An 8,583-nucleotide genomic window follows, 5' to 3' on the forward strand; every position below is an offset into this window, starting at 1 on the left:
GCTAGGGTCTGGAACCAACTTCCAAGAGAGGTGGTGCAGGCTCCTACCCTGGGGGTTTTTAAGAAGAGGTTAGATGAACACCTTGCTGGGGTCGTTTGACCCCAGTACTCTTTCCTGCCATGGCAGGGGGTCGGACTAGATGAACTCGGGTCCCTTCCGACCCTAGAAACTATGAAACTGCTTCCCTAGACACAACCAGCATCACACTGAACCGACTGCTGGAATCGGTCCCTGGATACCATCAAAATGTATGTAAAAATGTAAACAGCAGCTTAGAAAGCAATTTCCTTCCTGCTAAATAGTGAGATTTAGGGCCCCCTGGAAGCAGAAGGCAGCTAATGCCTCGCTCACTGCAAGCCCTATCTTTTGGCCAGCGGTTGAGCCAGTGCCACGTATTTGAATGCAAGCCTGGAGCGTGGTGAGAGCTGTGCAGGTGCAAAGGCACCTGGCGCTGTAGATCGGGGGTGTCAGTCTCTGGAGCAGGAGCTCTGTGCTCCTGTCTGGGTGGGGGGTTGGCGCCTGCATCGTTTGAGGGTCTTAAGGGCAGGTTAGACCCACGCAGAGGCATAACCAGAATGGGTTGCCAGCATCTCCATGCAGTCCTCTCTTTCTGACCTGTGTCTCTGCAGCTCTCAAGTTGCCCCAGCCTTCCCTGCTATATGCTGAGGGCTGTTCTCATTACCCCCATCACCACCAGTAGCAAATCTGGCAGTGAGTGAAGTGATGGCTGCAGTAAAGGGGCACGAGAGAGAGCAGGAAAGGCCGGGCACTGCAGAGAAACAGCCCAGGGAGAGGGGAACACCTGGAGCAGAGTAGAGAAGGGGGATGCACCGGGGCGAGCTGTGCCACAGAAGGCAGATGGACCTGGGGGTACCCCGTCTAGATCCATGCTCGCAGCCAGGGTCCTGGTCGCCCTCCCCTAGTTATGCTGCTGGCCAATGTTTGTCAGGTGGAGCCCAGGCCACCCTGGGGCAGCCAGTTGATCTAGATGACCTCTTGAGGTCCTCTCTAGTGATCCTCGGGGGTCAATAAAGACCGTCAGGTGTGAAGAATAAGAACTAAACAACAACTTCTATTGTGGAGCAGTCAGCAAGTTTCTGCAGACCCTTTGTCTCTCTTTAACTCGCTCACTGAGGAACTGTCTCTCAATTCCTAACTTCTTCCACCTTCAAAGTTAGGGAACATCTGTAAACTATAGCACTGCACCTTCCAGCCATGTTCCCTGTAACTTGATTTGTTCTGTGCGATGGGTCAGTGAGTGGGCAGAGCTCAGCAGGAGAAGGTGGAGGGAGGCTCAGATGGAGAGACTGCATTGGTGTTTAGTTCTGATAGAGATGGCATCTCCCCCCCGGAGGAGGTTCCTATGGATCCCTCTCCCATCTCCTGCTACCCCGCACTGGTCCAGTGCGACACCGCCGTTGTGACACGTTACAGGGAGCAAAGTCAGGGCGGGTTCTCGGGGCTTTGAGTGGCAGGGCCAAAGACTCCCACTACTTCTGCTAGGAGCCAGTGAAGGGCAGAGCCTGCAAGGGACGCGGTCCTGGTGGCCAGGGCTGCTAGGACGGTGGATGCACCGGCATACATCTGAGTGCACAGGGTTGTGGTCCCCAGCCATACACGGGATCAGGGGCATTGCTGACTGGTTCGGAGCATGAAGAAAGGGGAGCTGTGCAGGGGGACAGGGAGCGGGGGCATAGACCGTGAACAAAGGCTCCTCTACGCTAACCTTGTGCCTGTCCTGTGGGCAATGCCCCTTCACGTGTCACTTCCACCTTCCACCGTTGTTTGGTGTCAGCAGTTACCAGAGTCTCCTTCTCTTGAAACATAGGGGAAAAGAGGATCTGGGGAAGTGAAAAGCACTTTGATGCTTGGGAAGAGACTAGCACAACTGATTAGGCAACTGGTTTATAAGCACCTTGAGGATAACAAGGTGATAACGAGCAGCCCCCATGGATTTATCAAGTGCAAAGCAATCTAATTTCCTTCCAAGTGGGTAATGGAGGAAGCAGCTGATGTGATTTGTCCCCTGTGCCAGGCTCATGAACAAGTGGGGGACATAGGATCTTGATGGTTTTTGCCATAAGCTCAGTGATGGCTGCAATGCTGTGCTCAGCAAGCTGCCGTCAGGGTTTGGTGGCCGAAATGGGAGGGCAGTTCAAACTGAGCCCTGCAGGCAACTGTCCTGAGCCTGGGTCTACTACTGTATTTACACACATATTACGCTCACCTTTCCCCAAAAATCAGCCCTCCAAAACTGGAGAGTTTCTGAAGCAGGAAAACTGATTCTTTTTCTCCTTTGCTGGAACAGAAGCAGGGAGACACTGCTGCAAGATGGCTACCAGCTTGTCTCAGGCAGCAGGAGGAGGGCGAGAGTCCAGCATTTACCTTTCACAGCCACTCTCAAATTGGCAGCAGTTTTTGGCAGCCAAAACCTCTTGCCCATTTGAGAGTGGCTGCAATGCGATTAGCGTTGGGCTCCATCCTTCCCGCTTGTTGTTGCCAAAAGATGTTGGCAGCCCCCTTGCAGCATTGCGTCCCTACGAAGAAGCCAGCTCTGGGCCGCGACGCTGGGAAAATCTGGGTTTTCTACCTTCTGCCTTTCACAGACAAGGCCTGTGTCTTATTTGAGGGGGTATGTGGCAGGCTGGAAAATGTGGTCGTCTGTTCCTGAATGACTTGGAGGATGGAGCAATGATTACACCTCTAAAATTCAGGAGTGAGGCTGAGCTGGGAGGGGTGGTAAGCCATCAGGAGGACAGCGTTATAACCCAGAGCAGTGCTCTGCAGTAAATGAAATTGGATGAACCCCACGGAGAAAACACTGCAGAGAAAGGGGGAGCTCCCCATGAACGAGGAGGGGCTTGGAGGGGGCTAAGGGGACAGGTCGAAGGCTTTGGGGGTGTTTAGGGGAGGCAAGAGAAGGCAGGGAAGCGGGACATGTCATTAAGGAAAAACGCAGCGATCACGTGTGTGCCACGTGCGAGACGTGGATCCAAGTGCTTGCAGTCCCCGTGGTGGGGTTCAGAGGCGACGCTTGCAGCACAGTTGGGGTCTGGCAGTCCCGGGCTTCAGGGCTTTTGCTGGTCACTTGTAAAGGCCTGGCTGGGATTTTCCCCCCCCTCATGAAGGCTACAAGCCTCTCGGGGGGGGGAGCCGGGGGGTGTTGGGGATAGGGGGGTAATTTTGCTTTCCTCTGTGACACTGAGATGGCTATAGCTGCGGCTGGGGGGCTTCCCATTAGGGTTCGCTTCCCTCTGGCTGGTACTTAAAATAGAGGAGGTCCCTGGCTAGAGGGTCTTGCTTTTCCACTCAGGGTCAGACAAGACACCAGATCTGGGTCAGGAAGATCTGACACTCTGTGCCTCAGTTTTCCCACCTACAAAAAAAGGGGGCTTTGCAGGCTGTCGCTGAAATGCACCATGCAAGAGCTGGGCGGTGGTCACCGTTTTCTTCCCGGTTACTCTCTTTGCCTTCCCGCTAGGTCTGGCCCAGCTCGGGGAGCGCTGGCTGGAGGGCAGAGAAAGGCACTGGGAGTCAGGGACCTGAGCTGCATTTGCCCAGCTCTGCCGCTGGCTCCTCCTGCCCTGGGGCAAGTGCTCTGGGCCCGTTCACAAGCGGCCAGGTGAGGCACCCAGAAAAATCAAGGCAGCCCAGGTTGCTGTATCAGTCCCAGTGCAGCCATAAATAAAATGGCTCGAGCCACAGGTGCGGGCAAGAGTGCTGCCATGCTGCCTGGCGGCAAATGTTTTGAACCTGAAGTAAAGCTAGGAGGTAGCTGCCATCAAGCAAGCAAAAGTTAATCTTAGAGGCCTATGTGCACAGTCAATTCATGCATTCAAATTGCTCGCTCAAGCCGCGGCTGACTGGAAAGCCCAGACCTAATCTCTGTGCCTCGGTTTCCCAGCCTGGAGGTAGGGAGGCATTACTGCCTCCATCCCCCAGTGGTGCTGGGAGGTTTGCTTGATGTCTGCTCTGTGCCGGGAGCCTTTCACCGTGGAGGACTGGCTCTGCCTTGTAACGATGGGCTCGCTGCCCTGACCTCAGTGGACCGGTTCCCTCGCGCTGCTGTTATTGCTGCTACACCCGCAAGGAGAAGCAGGGTCATTATGGAGCGCTCCCGTTCGGGGTCTCTGATGCACTGAGGGATGAGACCGCGGGGGTGGGGGGGCATGGTGTGCCGGTACCACAATGGCGGTGTCCCCATCATTCACTGGTACCCCCTGGCACGTGTCTGAAGTGGCACGGATTAGCTAGCTGCGCCGATGTAATCCCAGAATAAGGCATCATCGGGCTTACGTCCATGTAGGACTTCCCTCATTGCTTTTTGAAGGCCTACATGGAGGGAGCCCAAATGCTTGGTTGATCTGCTCGAGGAGTCGGGGGCAAAGCGGGGGTGCATGGCTGAGCTTGTGATGCTGGTCCTGCTCGCACCTCCCTGGGAGAGGATGCAGGGGAAGAGAGCGTCACCGGGAGCTTTCTGGCACCGTGATCTGGGTCTCCCCGTTCTCCACAGCCCCTCTCTCTCCTCCAGCTCTGCAGCAGGGTCCCTTAGCCTCGCTCATGCCTCTAATTCCTTCTCCGTGTCTTTACCAGCTCTTGGGGGGAGGGAACGGGGGGACATGTGCTGCCTCTCAGTGCCCCTTCATCCTGCACGAGGATGGGCAGTGGGAGAAACAGGAGCCAGGCTGGCCGGGGGGTTTGGGCGGGCCTGGCAAACCCGCAGCATCTCCTGCTCCACGCAGAGTCCGCGGCGTGCATGCTTTTGCAAGAGGCAGCAGCAAGTTTCACCATCATCCCCAGTCACAACACACAAGCCCCTGGCTGCATGGCCTGGCCGCTGCGTGTTGCACACCTACAATACAGGGGCGCGATGGGTGTGAAAGCACTGCAGGAAGACACCCTACCCCTCTTCCCCATCGCCTCTGGCCTTGTTGTGGACCCCCCGGACTTCCTCAGGGTTTGGAGAGGAGTGGAAGCAGCAGGAACCGGGGGGCTCCCACCATCCGTGACTGTCCTTCATGTCCCCTGCGTCATCTGCCGGGGGCATGGCACCCTGCCCCTGGAAGGGGGTGCGGAGTGGGGTACAGCGGGGTGCTGGCTCTTGCAGGCCTGGCTGCTGGGAGCTGAGCGTTCGGCCTGGTTCCTCGTTCGTGGGATGCCATCTAGTGGCACGTCGCTTCCTGGACACGGCAGAGAAGCCACGGCAGGTCGCCGCCTGGGAGAGCAGTGACGCGGGGCTGTCGTCCCAGCCACCCCCATCCCTGCCAGGCTCGGCGTACTGCTGCTTGCTCGCATCAGCTCAGCCACGTGCCGAGCCACTGGCCGTGGCAAAAGGGTGCGTACCACCCTGTTGGCCTCCAAGGGCGGTGGGGGTGAGGGCAGGCTAGGGCACCCGCTGAGACCCTCGGGGAGGCGAGGCTGGTCCTGAGCACAGAGGATTGGGCCTGGATGCAGCATCCGAGCCCCGCTCTAGCGAGGCTGGAAGGCAGTGGCCGGGTTTCCCCGTGGGAGCCTTGCTCCTTTGCGCTGGGCTCAGCATTGGTTGGGGTGATGCTTTCATGTGCTCGGCACCGTTCGGGGTCGGGGATTCAACCCAGCTGCTCTGCACCAAACGGGCAAGTTTTCCCCCAGCGGGCGGGCATCCTTGGTGCTCGTTCTGTCACATCCCTCACAAGGCGAGGCCCCCAAACCCTTCTCCCCAAGGACTCGGGGCGGAGGGCTGAGGCTGTACCCACTCGAAACAGCAACTCGGGTCACCTCTGGCTGGGAGGAGCCTGCCAGCTCCAAGAACATGGTAAAAGCCTCTTCTTTATTTGAAAATATCACACAAGCCCCTTGGACTCATGGCAGAGGTGATATCTTTTATTAGACCAACTCGATTTTTGCAACAACAACAAAAAAGTCTTAAATTGCAAGCTACCACGACCCCACTTGTCTTTCCTATCTAGTACAGGGGGCTGGACCCGATGATCTTCCAAGGTCCTTTCCGGCCTCGCAGTCTAGGAATCAGTCTAGGAATCTGTGTCCTGATCGCTTTTTCCTCCAGACCAATACGGCTACAACCTGGATACTTGCAACAAGCCCCTTTTTATTCAAGAAATATCAGGTGGCTCTAGACCCTGCCAACACAGGTTTGGCCATCAATGAATCTCCCCCTTCAATGCTTTCTTATTCAGGTTGTGTGCGCCTTTTTACCCAGGATGCCTTGGGGGGTGTGGGGGGCTGACCCTTTAAATCTGGCAGAAGCAAACGGCTTTAAGCGGTCCTTTCACAAGGACCGGCTGGTGGGAACTTGCCTTTATTTCCCAGCTGGTGAGGACTTGCTCTGTTTCCTTCTCATCTCTTGCTGAGGCCTGTGGCTGCAACGTGCCGTGGGCAGGTATCAAGTTGCTGTCTGTCTGCATGGATGCGGAGGGGAGGTGTTAAGGGTTTTCTGGGTTATTTGGGTGGGGTCTTTGCTTTTAATCTGTTTGGCCTTAACAGAGCTGGCTTCTCTTTCCTTGCGCTGCTTCTCTCAAGGGTGCTGTCTCGCGTTTGGTTGCAATCTTGGTCTCAACTCAACAGCGCCTGTCGACTGGGGTCTGTACGAGTGCCGGCAGCTTTGCTGTCTCCAGCAGAGACAGTTTTCCTTGCTGTGCCCCTTTCCTAGGATTTTCTCCCACTCTTTGCAAGCGGATGATGATGATGTTGTCAAACGGCCTCTTGACCTAGAAACAGGGAGAAAGGGTCTGGGGCTGTTGGAGGCCAGCCCGGCTCTCCTCCGAAATAGCCCGGATTGGCTGGTGTTCAAGGGCTGTTGCAAAGTCCGACTCATTTCACTTGGTTTTGGGCACGTGGGGAATTAAGTGGGCATCTCTGAGTACCGCGTTACTGCCTCTGGCCTTTTCCTGCCCCAGCCTTTAAATTGCAAGCTCCCTCGCTTAGTCCCATGCCCAGACCTGATTGATCTCAAGACTTATCTAGACTGGGGAACGGCCCTGATTTCATCCACGGCTGACGACAAAGCTGTAACGCGCCCTCATGCAGCGCAGCCTGGCTTGCCACCCGGTTTCCTGACTTAGGGGTAGGTTTGCTCTCTGTCCAGACTAGGCCCCTGGGTCTCCCACTGGCTTGTTGTGGCCACCAGCACTTCTGGGCTATGAAATGGGGGCTCTTCCTCTCCCTCCTGTACCGTCTGTCCTCTCCTTGTTTTGGAAAGGAAGCAATCGGCAAGACGGTCATCTTAAAGGGGATGATGATAGTGGTGGTCTTCCTCCGCGGTGGACAGGGCGGCACGCAGCTGAGCGGGGAATCAGCCCCGCGCGTCTGCCTTGCTCCCTCCTGATTTTCCAAAGCTCTGAGTAAGACACAAGAGGGTAAGACGTGGGCTCTGGGTTGCAGCACTTTCCTGCCCAAGTGCAGGGGGGCTGGACCTGATGATCTGTAAGGTCCCGTCCAGCCCCTAACAAGTGCATGCAGGGTTTCCCCCCACTCTGCCATTCGATCCTCCTTCGCTTTTCCCAGGCTTCTGCCTCACTGGGGAAAGGCGCGGAGCAAACCGAGGGGCAAAGCCATGAGGACCACCCATGCAAGGGGCCCGGGGCTGAACTTCCTCAGGGACGAGGCGTCAGGCTTATCCAGAGCAGCCAGGAGGATTTCCATCTGGACCCAGTAGCTCCGAACCTGCCACCAGCCCAAGTGTGTCTGCAGGTTGTTATGGGGCCGAGAGGTGGCACCCGCTGGACTGACGCTGGTGGGTGTAGGTCCTGTCTACTGCCCCAGGAGCCTGTGCTCCTGGGGTCTCCCTGCCAACAGGCTTCTTGGGTGACCCTGGACAGTGACTTGCTCTGTCCGTGCCTTGGTTTTGCTAGTGCAGTTGCACTTAGGAACATGGGCAAGTCGCGCTGGAAGGGACCTCACAAGGTCGAGTCCAGCCCCCTGCTCGGGGCAGGATCATCCTTGACTATAAACCATCCCAGCCAAGCATCTGTCTGATCTGCTCCTGAAAGTTTCCAGGGATGGAGACTCCAGTCTCACGGCAGCCTGGTCCAGTGCTTGATCACCCTCATAGTCAGAAAGCTCCTCATCTCCCACCTGCGTTTCCTCTGCTGCAGCTTGAGGCCATTGCACCTACTCCTGTCTCCTACAGCCACAGAGTAAAGGCCATCGCCATCCTCAGTAATCACCTTTCAGGTATTTGAAGACTTACCAAATCCTCCCTCAGTCTGCTCTTTTTCCAGACTAAAGAACCCTATTTCTTTCAGCTCGGCCTCATAAGTCTTGCCTTCCAGGCCCCTAATCATTTTTTTTTGTTGTTGCTCTGTGCTGGACTCTTTTCAATCTGTCTGCACCTCTTTGGAAATGTGGGGCCCAAAACTGGACCCAGTGCTGGGGCCCCACCAGTGCTGAACACAGCAGAAGAATCGCTTCCACTTCCAAAATGCATGTTGGATTTGGTAGGAAAGCCTGGCTAGCTGGCACTATGGTCTGTACCTGCGTCCCGGTGAAGCCAATAGGACTGGAGCATCTACTTCCCCTCAAGCACGTGTTTAAATGTTATTCTCATCCTGGGCCTCCACCAGCCTGGTGGCCTCCTACGACCAG

The 8,583-nt window shown here is 56.2% G+C and overlaps 1 long non-coding RNA gene across 1 annotated transcript in view; it reads right to left on the bottom strand.

The window, feature by feature from the left end:
- Positions 1 to 1,803: 1,803 nt before the first annotated feature.
- Positions 1,804 to 8,583, bottom strand: part of LOC109291277 — a 10,811-nt gene continuing 4,031 nt past the window's right edge. The window contains exons 2-3 of the long non-coding RNA XR_002095799.1: positions 5,594 to 5,597; positions 1,804 to 1,814 (exon numbers count right to left, since the gene is read on the bottom strand). This is a non-coding gene — a long non-coding RNA (uncharacterized LOC109291277). The remainder of the gene's footprint in view (positions 1,815 to 5,593; positions 5,598 to 8,583) is intronic.

This window comes from Gavialis gangeticus, unplaced genomic scaffold (genome assembly GCF_001723915.1).
Source record: "Gavialis gangeticus isolate Ggan-Ray unplaced genomic scaffold, GavGan_comp1, whole genome shotgun sequence".
In the NCBI taxonomy this organism is placed as follows: domain Eukaryota; kingdom Metazoa; phylum Chordata; order Crocodylia; family Gavialidae; genus Gavialis; species Gavialis gangeticus.